This window comes from Etheostoma spectabile, chromosome 3, assembly GCF_008692095.1.
Source record: "Etheostoma spectabile isolate EspeVRDwgs_2016 chromosome 3, UIUC_Espe_1.0, whole genome shotgun sequence".
Lineage (NCBI taxonomy): Eukaryota > Metazoa > Chordata > Actinopteri > Perciformes > Percidae > Etheostoma > Etheostoma spectabile.
In genome coordinates, this window is record NC_045735.1 from 27815784 (window position 1) to 27828743 (window position 12960).

Below are 12960 nucleotides of genomic sequence, written 5' to 3' on the forward strand. Positions count from 1 at the left end.
TTCATTTACGTAGTTATCATACACACAAACAGTGAATAACAGTCTCCGCAAGGTTTCTTTTTAAAAGCATAGAAACAAAACGGTTGTATACAGTGTATTTCTGCTAAATCCCCTTATGTCCCACTCATAGAGCGGATTATACTAATAATGCCCTGCATCAGTGACAGCACAAATACATTAGCATACCATACGTTCTCTGTGCAAAGTAGACTAAATTAACTTACGTGGAAATAGCCTGCTAAATGGCCCCTATCCCGGTATCAAATCTGATTTGGAAATGAGGAGGAAAGAAATGCACATTTTGACACAGTACTATAAAAAACTAGGCTAAGAGGCATTCATGGAATGACCACATTATACTCAATTAGCATAAAAACAATGGCTCCAAAGTCAGCAATAGCCTGAGATCAAAAGCTGTGAAGAGGCACAGGATGTAGAGACCATATGTATGCATGTCTCAATGGCTGCATGTATGAATGGTTGCCTCTCTGCACATATGCCACAAAGTGAGGGAAAAGAAAGAGACCCTGACTTTTGATGTTGTTTTATAATGCATTTTACAATGAGACAAAAGAAAGAAAAACACATAACCACACATAAATGAGGCTGTGTGTGTTTAGCTGTCAGTGTTTTAGACAAATGTGCAGGACACACTAAAAGCAAAACATCCCGAGAGGAAGAAAATGCAAATCTATCTACACGTTTCCTGGTGGTGTTTGGTGCTACGCCCTTTTCTCCAACCGTTTTCAACAGCAGTTGGCGATGAGCTAAACTCCACTAAACTATCCCAACAATGAACATGAAGTCCAGGATATCAGCTGCATGCCATAGACAAACTATGTTAACATATTTCTGTGCTTGGAAGGAATGTTTTTACTCATGTCCTGTGATGAACTTGTCCTTCGTCTTCGTGACTGATCTCTGCCTCCCCCCCCGACGACTATTGTCTGATTCATAGCAACACTCATCTCCACCACGCACTTACATCCTCCCCAGTTCATACTCACTTCCTGTCCAACAACTTGACCTCCAATAGGCAGCACGGAGAGCCAAAAGGAGCAAAGAGGCCGACAAGGACCTCCAAATAAAACACAGATGGAATTTCACATGAGGTGTCTGGGGGACTACAAAGATGCTTGTATTAACTGTGGCCATACACACATCTTTCACGGTGAATAATTGACTCATTGTGCAGACATAGTGGGCTGGGTCATTACAACCTCTTGTTGATCCAGTGATTCAGGCCACTGGCTAAGAGGAAGGGCTTTTAAACTTCCCCATTCAAATTAACATTCTTGATCAACGATTTCAAACATCCTATAATTAACATGAAAAACGGTTAGAAACAAGAAGCAAACGTTATCTTGGATCAGCACCAATTTTTAAAGCAAAATAAAAAGATCACATGATAGTAGGTGCCTTGAAATTGCTCTCTGTTGGCTGCGTTTCTTAATAAATTTTACTAAATGAATAACAACATTAATTAAAATGAAACAATGAGTTGAAGCCCAAGTGTTATCATATGGTCAAAGTAACCCACAAAATAGAGATGCAACTATAATCGTTTCAAAAATTTGTTGTTTATATTTGATTAGGAAGAAAATGCCTATTACAATTTCTCAGAACACAAGTTGCCAAAAAAAGTCTTGCTTTGTATGGCCAATGGTCAAATACCTAAAGATATTTAATTATACTTATGATATAACCAAAGGAAAACACAATCACTGAAATAATCGCTCAGCTAGAACTGTAGCATTTTCTTTGCTGCAGCCAAAAAAAAAAAAAAAAAAAGATTAGCAAGCAAGCTCACGACTTGACAGTTGTGTGATGGTCAAGCTCATGTGTATGTGGGTCTCAATGGGTTAATCTACTCCTCCTCACTCCATAAAGAACAGATGGAGACAGAATCAGCTGTTTCCCGTCATGCAGGATTTCCTCTTTCTAGAACATCTCTGCTATGTTAGTGTGTTACAGAGCTCTGTGTGCCGCACACACACACACACACACACACACACACACACACACACACACACACACACACACACACACACACACACACACACACACACACACACACACACAACACACACACACACACACACACACACACACACACACACACACACACACACACACACACACACACACACACCTATGTGTGAAGCCTCAGTTATAGGGACATATATGAAGCAGGTGTAACAACACACTCGTCCCCTAAAGGCAGCAGACAAACTCAATTCCCAAGACACAAGAAACAGCAAGTCGGAGGACTAAAGGCAATGAAGAGCTTACAGAAAGGTGGCTGCTGCGGCCCCTCTCAGCTGCTTAACAATTCATATTAATGGAAGTCTCTCTGTATGCTTTGTAAGTCTCTACAACAAAGCCTGGTTCCCACAGTTAGAATGCATGATTTGTGCTTCTATCATCAACCGTCTCTCACAGCCTAGCACCGAAACCCCATTTAGCATCATCAGTCCCTTATAAAAGAGGAGAGAAAAATTATAATGGGGGGAAGGTGGGGGGGGTAACAGATAAGAGCTCTTTATGTTATGGAGAGGAGCACATTCAGTACTGCTCAGGGACTAGGCAGGTACAGCCAGTTATTGCAGCGATTCCCCCTCGCATCGCCTTGAATTCAGTGTGAGAATTAAGAAGTAACCCAAACAGTCATGCCTGTTTTTTGAAATTCTTGAAATTCTTCACGTTCTTCTCAATTTTAACAAACACAGATCCAAGTTTAAAGGACAGGGCTGAGTGCGGGCTCTTTGTTAAGTGGACACCTATTTGTAAATCTGAGTGGCCTCCACTTTAAATTGCCAAATGGACAGCCTGCGTAAATTCCTCTTTATGTACAGCATTTTGTCAGGTTGTCTAAATGATTTGTAGCAAGTGAATACATCCTATATCCTGTAATAAGCTTAGGGTTAAGTCCAATAACCCTGTTTAAGTGTACTGTGGACGGCTGGTGAGGCATTCCCCCTCACTCTCTCTCTCTGCTACCAACGCTGACCAGGGGGAGGACGCAGGCCGACCCGTGGCAAGAAAAACCTCCTCAACATCTGTGTTTATCCTCTCGCTAAAACCAGCAGGCTATATTTACCCCAGCCAAACATACCCAGAGCAGAGAGGAGTCAAGAGAAGATGTAGCGCTTGGGACATCTACCCTAACCTCTATAAAAGACAGAAAATGCACAATGTCAGTCAGCGCTATCAGCCGAATGCAAGCACATTTGAGACATTTACCGTGTAGGACTGTGATTCCCTCTCCGATTCATTCTATTCACTGAGAAGAAGACACAGATTGGTAAACAACACCCTGAAGGAAATGTGACCTCTGCAGGAGTGAGAAGAAGAGAAGAGGAGGGAGACTTGCTTGACAGATCAAATGCCTACCTACCTAACAAATGTTTTATAGCTGCACAGGCGGCCATAAAGCAGAGGCTCGTTTCAAGAAACATGGGTGTGCTCCTCTTTCTGTAAATCTCTGACCTCTTGACACCGTCATGCATTCTGACTTATGGATAAGACCCTCAGGGGAGGCAAATACATCAAAGAGAGTGGAGGGGGGAGGTGGGGGGGCTGCAATGCTGTTGGTGGTCTGTTGCCATTTCATCCTAAACTGTCGCACACCTGCACTTTGACTAATACTTGTGTATGACACAGCCAGGTCTACTGAACACACACGCGCATCAGACTGCTGTCACCGGTTAAAAAACACTCCAGCACACTCTTGGTTACTGCTGGTATTTTTATTGATGCGGTTTAGACAAGCATCACAGCAGTATCTTATTATAGATGTTGAGGAAATGATAGAGTCGTTAATAGGGTTGGGCATCGTTTGGATTTTAACGATTCCAATTCTTCATTCTGATTCTTTGAGGGGTGGAGTTGAAATGGGTCACATGCTCATTTCACAAATAAGAGGAATGTTTTATTTTTGATTCCATGGTGGGTTGCAGTTTTACAGGGCTTTTTCAGTGTAAAATAAAGCCACACTAGCGCGCCGCTTACTGCGCTCCATGGCAGCAACACAACGAGCACCTGGCTGCTTACACAAACCAAAACTTGCACGTTTTAAATTGGGAAGTGACGATCGGATTTGATTCCAAACGAATACAATATAGAAACTATTCTACTGGAATTGTTATTTTTGAAAGTATTCCAAGTAGGAATGGGTTCTCGATGCCCAACCCTAGTCGTTAACCCATCATCAGTTGTAGTAGTAGTACAGCAGGGAACTGTTTTATGCTTGTTCATATAGGCCTAACTGATGAAGGTTTGCAGTTTTCAGTTTCTCTCTCCATCCACGCGGCCTCTCGCCCACACTGTAAGCTCTCTCTATGTGCTCCTGTCTCTTTCTTGAGTGTAACACTTTGTTTACATATTGACTTTTGTGAATATTGTAGTTTGAAAATAGTGCCTGGAGTGCAATGTCATTGAATTTCGTTTTATCTTAGGGTAATTTAGAATTACATTTAATGACGTTTTAAATGCCTTGCTTTGCCTACTTTTATTTGAGATCATTATATTCCAAGATGAGCTGTATGATTTAAGTAAGTTGTATTACTGTGTCACAGTGACAACGTTGACTTAAGAATTTGGAGATTGTGTGGCCGGTATAAGGTCCCCTCCAGTAGACGTGCACAATAAATCGTTACCGCGATTCACCTGTTCACGATTTAATTTGAAATAACTTCCGATTTTTTTCCTCTCATTTAATTTTATAAGCCAGAAAAAAAAATCTATGTTTGGTATTGCCAATTTGGTTTGCTTTGTCATGGTTCATGTGTGCAAAAAACATTACACTTAGTGAGAAAAGAATCGTTAATATATTTATTCAAGTATTTGTTATCAACCCAAATGCAAACACCTGTTCACCACAGTCAATTAATTGCATCCAACCCCGGTTGGGAGGAGGCTGTGATACCAGGTGGGATGACGTGTGTGACCCATTCAGATTAATCACTGACAGAGGTTGAACCTGCGTCATTGGTTTGAAAAGGAGTATAAACCACCGGTATGATGAGCTAGCAATAAACAGAAAAAAAAGCTTAAGTTTAAGACAATGCTACGTACATTTTCAGCAGCCCGCTTTAAAACACACACACACACACACACACACACACGCAGCAGTCACCCTGACACAGACCAGATGGGATCTTTAGCCTGCGGTATCGTCCTCCCTCTCTGTGACCTATTGGGATACACCCAATTATAGTGATTGATGTTGTCTGAGGTGCTTCAGTGTGTGTGTGTATGATGTGTCCTTTAGCACACTGTGAGAATAAACAATTGTTTATTTCTATTTACCCTTATTTAACTAAGACGCCTCCGAGGATTAAATAGAAAACCGGAAAGAGGCTTTTTGTTCTAAAATTACAAATAGCAGGAAGGCTGCCAAGGTGTCGTGGTTAGGAAAGGAGAAGAGTGTAGTGTGTGTGTGGAGGTGGGGTGGGGGGTGGTGGGCTAGGGCAGATCAACAGACGCTTACTGATACGATATCATCACAATACTTATGCCATGAAATGATATTATTTATTACGATTTTAAACATTTTGCAATATTCTGTGATATCTTTTTTTATCTAAAAAGATACAATTCTGTTTGTTCATATCACTTCAATTTTATTGCTACAAAATGGGATTGTCAAGCAGACAAACTGACCAACACATTTATAATAAAAGATCGATACTGGGCGTCTGTGTATCAATACCACTGAAGATTTTGCGATACTATGCCGTATCGATTTTTCCCTACAGAGATGGTGCCAAAACAAAATCTTCTGTCTTAAATACGTCACAAAAGACCCTGATGGGAATGTATCATTGATCAAAAAGATTACCTGTGTGTGTGTTCTTTGAAATCTTTGAACAAGGGAAAATCACGAACTGATGAGTCACCTCTACCAAGATACGACATGGTGATTCAACGATATGTTTGCAGGCCCACATTCAGCTCTCTTTGAAGACAAGACCCTTTGTTCTCACAGCTGTGAGCAATGACACACTGAAATAAGTTGCACAAAATATGAGATGTTCTTCAAGATCCCAGACTGTAAGAAATTGTTATCTGGTACCCAGCGGAGCCAACTACAAGCCCACTGCTGTAGGGGCTTTACAACTATGTGACGGTGGCCCAGAGTTGTGAGATAAGTGTCGATTTACATGGATAATGTGATATTGTTGTCAAAAATACCAAAACCAACATGGTTATACAGATATTATGGACCTGGCCAGTGTAGCATTGGCAGCTAAACATATTCTGGAAAAAAAATTTGAAAAAAAAAGGTATGAACCATGGTTACGAAAGGTTTTGACTGGGAAGGTAAAGTTTTACAAGATAAATTGGATTCTTGAAATGTGTCAATTATTTGACTAGTTTCAGGGTGATGCATTTTTGCCACCAGAAAAATTGAGAAATATTGTATATCTTAGATGTTGTCTTTTTGCTCTTAATAGCATGGGGTTAAGGAGAGTAATGTTAAAGATGTCTTGCACTGATTTTAATTGAGTAACATGACCCAAATTGTACACCCTGGAGAACAATATGGCATTTGGCAAAAGGTTCTGTTACTTGAACATGCAGAAATAAACACAGTAACCCAATGCTGGACTGTGCAGATTCTTTTTATGCAATGTTAATTATGGAACTTTTAGAATAAGATATTTAAAGAAGAATGCAAAGGATAAGCCTATGTACAAACAAACATGCCGATTAATACAGTCATTTTAAGTGCTTGGTATAATTCTATTTAAATCTTAAATCTCAGACCATTCTGATGTTGAACTATTACTTCCCTCCCTTCCATTTAATTGTCAATTTGTAAATTCTATTGTTTTGTTAAACTGTATACTTAACAGTATTTTTTACTGTCCTTTCTGTTTTTATTCATTATATGTTAAGTGAGTGTTGTACTTTAAGAGTAAAGGTTAACCGGAGCTGATTCTGATTGCCTTGACATTCTAGCCTGGGAAAATCCTGATGTACTACCGGAAAATTTGAGATTTGCTCTGCCAGTCAGTCTGGCCAAGAGCCCATTCAAGCCTATTTCCAATTTTTCCAAATCAAGGCACCAATCCCAACCGTACACAATGACGATAGTGCAGCAACGGCAAGCATCTTTTTGTTTACATTCAACGTGATGGCCACCAAAGAACAGTAACCTGTTGATGCCGCTGTCGCTGCTACGTCACCCGGATTGTTGGTCTGATTGGTTGAAGAACTATCCAATTACACTCAGAGGAATTTGAGATGCGTCCGTTGGTGACGCCCCTGGAAATGAGCTGTGAATGAACCTTCTCCAGAGCCACGCTCTGTTAGGTTAAAACTGAGAAGGTTCTGGTGTCAACCAGGCTATTGGCATACTATATCGATTCAAAAAAGCCTACTACACCATAGGGGTGGGGGAAAAAATCGATACAGCATAGTATCGCGATATTTCCCGTGGCGATACTGTATCGATACACAAACGCCAATATCGATTTTTTATTATTTAAACTGCACATAGAATTTAACTTTTTGGTATAGAATAATCAATCGTTGCTTCTTCAGTCCACCAGATGGCGCTGTTTGTTTTCTGGTGATGCGCGGGGTGCTGTCAGCGTGCAGGAGGATGTAGATAAAATAAACATGTAGCGCGTTAGAGAGAGAAATCAGAAATGCACCGTCTGCATTTAAATCAAGTGTTTGGAATTTTTCGGATTTTTTAACAAGGAGGGGACAACTGAGATGGATTAGAGACATGCGATTGCAAGGAGTGTCGTATGCAAATAAATACTCAGGGAATACCACACATGAGGCTCTTACACGCCACCACCAGAGTTGCGTTAGCCGGGACGGTAAAGCTAATGCTAACCAGCTCCGCCGAAAAACCAACCACACTGGACACACTTAGCTTGACAGCTACCTCCAATTCAGAACGAGCGAGAAAAAATAACTCAAACCATCGCCTGCTTCATTTGCAAAGACCTGCGTCCATACAACGTTGTGGAAAATGAGGGACTTTGTCAACAAAACACTGGAACCAAGGTACGTAACTCTGTCGCGCCGCTTTTTCACGGATACAGCCTACCCAAGGTCTACAGAGGTTAAACTCAAAGTTCAGGAAAGTTTAAAAACAGCAGAACGTGTTGCATTGACTTGTGATGCATCCACCTTAATTAAATGCAAACAGTTCAGTTTGCCAGTTGTATAACATTTATAACACATTCATGAAAGTGTTTGTTGTTAGTCAGCTTGACAGTCACATTTTACAGCATAAAATCCATGTGAGATGAACAAACAGATGTTGACGATATTTTCCTTTGGGACAAAATAATGAAGTTGGAAAAAGTAATAGAGTACAATTATCGCAGAATATCGCAATATGTTTAAAATCGCAATAATATCGTATCGTGACCCAAGTATCGTGATAATATCGTATCGTGGTGCCTCTGGTGATTCCCACCCCTACTACACCATAACTATAGCCGCATCACACTGCACTGTATAGGTCTACATAATAGCAGAGTTTAACTGTAACGTTTGGATAACGTAATCATTGCATCAGAAGATTCTAACGCCAATGTATCAATACTACAGTCTGAATGTTCTACTACTTTCTGCAGGTTTGCTTTATCTCTTGAAAGTCACACACTCTTGTTTTTCTATACATCCATCAAAAACAGCTTGCAGGGACATGTTGCTGCAATCACTGTGGTAATAAATCATGCTGCATGTGAACTGCAGCTTTTTCTTTAACTATAAATTCATGGAATTGTTTTTGCTTCGTCAGACAGGTAGAGAGTTCCAAAAGAAGATAGGACCTGAGATATAATAGTGAAGGTTATGAGAAGTCAAGCTGTGCCATTACTGGCATAACATTCTTTGAATTTTCAGCTTAAAACATTCAACACTTTAATTACACAGACTGCTTAGGCCGCAAATAGCGTGTCTCCTTAGTTTTGCTTCTGATAAGGAAGGTTTTCAAACAACCATTTAAAGGATGGAATATATTTCTTGGAAACTATAAACAAAGCACATTGTATAACTGACTTCTGCAGTATGGTGCACAGCCTTTGATCATAGGAAACTGGATTTACAATATGGAGAACCATGTCAATATCATTTAGCATAAAACTTCCAAGTTCGGAATGGCATTTAAATCTGATCTCCTCTAAAATGGAGGATGAAATGCAGAATTTCCCCATTGTGCAGCAAACAGTGGGCAGTGCTGTGTGTGCTCTGCTGCTTAGCCGCCTGTAACTTGCTGCTGTTGCAGGCGGGTGAGCTGAAGGATAACACATTTAAGCATCTTCCCCGGTATAATAGATATTCCATTAGTTCCAGGTGGGAAGCAACCAGAGTAAATGATGGCCAGAATACGTGCAGTGCTGCCATGCTCTGCTGCTCTTGCACGACTGATCCATCATGCTGAAACTCGACATGTCATTTCCCCAGGGCTGGGGAATACAGCAGCAACAAGGGGGATCTCTATGAAAGGGAGACGACACGCCGAGGAATCATCACCTCTCCATTCAGTCTACACACTCGACCGCACAAACACACACAAAATAAATGTCTACTATGCACTTGCAAATCCTGCCCACTGTGCACGCGTCTTGACAGCTGAACAGAGTCTGCGTGCCCAACCACAAACCAATCAATTTTTCTTTTATGACCACATTGGAAACATGTTGCATACGGCAAACCAGTGGCATTTGCAATTACTGCAACACTCAATACGTGCGTGTGTGTCTGTGTGTAACCGCCCAGGCAAAATGTGTCCCATGCAGCTCATTCTGAAAACAAATCTCCAGCCAAGGCAACTTCCGATTGCAGCACTACTACTCGAAATTCAAAGCTCGTCCAGGCTAACTAACTGGCTAGCTCTGATCCCAAACAAAGCTCCCATTGTCTGGAACTTGTAGTCTCACCGTTTTGTCTTGGCCCTTACAACTATGATTAACTCAGTTACGAAAAACTACAAATCCGAAGTCTGCACAGCAGTGAGCATGCGCACTGGAACCTTAATGATCAGTAAGGTTGTAGAATATTTAGTAGTTAATAAATTGTAGCGGGTAGCGGCATATTTGATTCCATATATTGACTCTGTTGAATTCCGGAGGTCGAAGTGAAGCGTAGAGCCAGTGTGAACGGCTTCAGGTGGTACTCGCACTGACTGCTGAACCGTAGTAATGAGCTTGTTCTCAGCATTGACTGAAGTTGGTCGGCTCGGCTGCTTCTCCGTGTTTGCCCTGCTCGCTAACGTTAGTTCACTCGTCACTTTTTCAGCCTGCACTGTTCAACTTAAACTGTTCACAAAATAAAACAAAAAAAGAGCACACACCTTACCTAACGCTGCTCCGGTGTTTCCCGCTCGGCTCCTATTCCGTTAACATAAATCTCCAGACATTTTGAAAACACTCGTTGTAGCCGACGGCCGACTGCCTGTTCACCGAGCGAGACCTGCCAAGAATGCTCAACCGAAACCACGACGAAGCTGCGCCCGCACACTTACTGCGCCTGCGCAGCTCCGGTTAGCGCAACCTAATGATAGTAACACACAGGGGGCAACACGCTACTACCAATGGGAGCTGGGATACACATTGTTTTAAGGAGCATCTGGTACATTAACTATACATATTAACATCTCAGTGTAAACACATGGAAGCATGGAACATAGAGAAGCATTATGTAGCCTATATTTATCATGCTGCATAGTCGCATTTGGATCCTGCACTGCACACAAATTAGTCAATAGCACAACCTTGTGGTTGCTAAACCACATAAGCCCTCTGATATATCTGAATAAGCTTTATTAGCCAAGTAGATATGTGCCATACTGTCTATGATATGTCAACACATACAATGACTCGATTTTTCGTTGCTCTAAAATAGAAATACAGGTAAACATAAACCTTGTATGACATTATATAGCCTACATAGAAGTAGGTAATTGAGATACATTTTAATTCAGAGGTTTAATTAGGAATTGTCCACTATCACTCAACATGCAATTATACTCCTGAAACCACAGTTGTTAGTTAGTTTGTTTTTTATTAAGTCAATATCACTATTTTCACTTATGATTTATGATCTAATCGTGTTTTGGTAAATACCCCTGAGAGACCGTAAAAAAACATCAAAGGCAAAAGTAACTACAACAAATGAAATAATAAATGAAAGACAAAATGTTATCAAAGTACAGCTAAATTTAAATTCAACCACAGCCTTTTTTAAATGTATATTGTGTGCTTTTGTCAACTGGTTATGATCAGAGGGCTCACAATCATGAATCTTTTTTATGAAGAGTTAATAATAGTTCTTCCCAACTGACCTAAATCAAATAATAGGCCACTGGTTATGTGCAACAAAAAGTACAATACAGTGTGGTACAGTTTGTTTTGACAGGTTTTGACAAAACAATACACAGTGTCACATTTCTACAGAGTCCTTCTTTCCCTTCTATGTAATTACAGTTGCACTTGTAGCTTAAAGAGACAAGCTGCCATCTGTGAAAGAGCAGACAGCAGTGGAGCTTGACTTAAATGTGTACATACCACTGTATCATGTTTTATACACTGCAATATAATGTAGGGTATATTTATGGACAACTCCCTGAGATAATGTATTTCTCAGCAAACCAAATGCATATTTCCTGCAGATATATCTGTAGTATCTGGGAACAAGGTAGGGGGCAGTCTGAAAGTCTTCTGTTTGGTATCAGACCTAAACATACAACTTGTTCATAGTACACATCCTGGTTTCTGCAGCTCAGCACCTGTCTCTGAACCAGAGGTTGTTGATAATGGGGTGGCAGTAACTACAGTGACCGTCCCACAACAGAGAGGTCACAGCATTGACTTCCACCTCAGCTCTCGGCCATGCAAAAGAAGCAACAGCGAACTGGAGGAGTGTGCAGGAAATGCTGATAGTTTGAAGGAAGTGTTTCTCCAAACAAACAAATTTAACTATGGACAATGGTGGACTAAGGAGGCAAAACACTGTTGAAACCTTATAAGAAGCTTAGATGAAGAGAACTAAAGAGCTAAGTTTTACTGAAATGATACCCAATTACCCTAATTCCTGAAAATACAACACTGAGCCTCCACTAGATAATTGTGTTTCACTTATCAGGCACCAGGGGTCAGCACAGCTTAAACAATGTTGGGCATGAATACTAGACTGTATAATAATAGTGTCCTGAAATGCAATACAATTATGGCACTTTTTTTGTTGTTCCGATAAAATAACAGTAAATATTCAGGTATTCTGTTTTATACACTGTGATCAAACAACATCTTGTGTTCCCAAACCCTCAACTACATGTCATGTGATGTGTTTTTTCCTTGGAAAACACAATCAAATGCACTGTCAAGGAAAATGATGATGGCATTATTTTATCCTCTCCTTGCATAAAATAAAAACCCCTAAGGAGCATTTTTTTCCAGGTATAGTATGTGCTATAGTTCCAGTCTTAAAACTCAGCTCCATCCTATTTCATGTAAGAATATCATACATTAGACATTTTCTGTGTGTGCCATAAACTGCCATTGTGCCCTTGAACAACATACTCAGTCAATCCCTGCCAGCTACAGGCTGTTCTTCAGCTGACCCTTGACCCCTGACCATGTGGGGGACACAAGAAACTACATTTTTCCGTGAGAATATATATTACTCTATTATTGTAGCCTATTACATATTTGCAACGAAGTGTAGGCATTGCCAAATAGATGCTCATGCAATAGGACAATGCACTGTGGTGTAGAATAAATTAACTTGATCTTTGACGACACTCATCCTTTTCCTTATGATTGTAACATGCTAATAACAGTAGTTACATGAGCTGTCAGAATGATGTAGGTCAGCATGAGATCCCTCGGGAACTACATCACCCACAAAGCAACAGCACACCCTCACCACCAGCACAGTCTCGTTCCAAGAGACTGTAGCGTCCTCCTCTCCGTCCGCACGGCACCC

General features: G+C 40.7%; 1 protein-coding gene across 4 annotated transcripts in view; it reads right to left on the bottom strand.

The window, feature by feature from the left end:
* sipa1l3 (signal-induced proliferation-associated 1 like 3) overlaps nucleotides 1-10494 on the bottom strand; it is an 80136-nt gene extending 69642 nt beyond the window's left edge. For 3 of the 4 annotated variants that reach the window (XM_032507922.1, XM_032507920.1, XM_032507917.1), the window contains exon 1: nucleotides 10328-10479. The gene's annotated coding sequence lies outside the window, so the exon portion shown is untranslated. Of the gene's footprint in view, nucleotides 1-10327 lie in introns of all 4 variants that reach the window. The other variant, XM_032507918.1, reaches the window with a different exon arrangement.
* Nucleotides 10495-12960: the final 2466 nt, after the last annotated feature.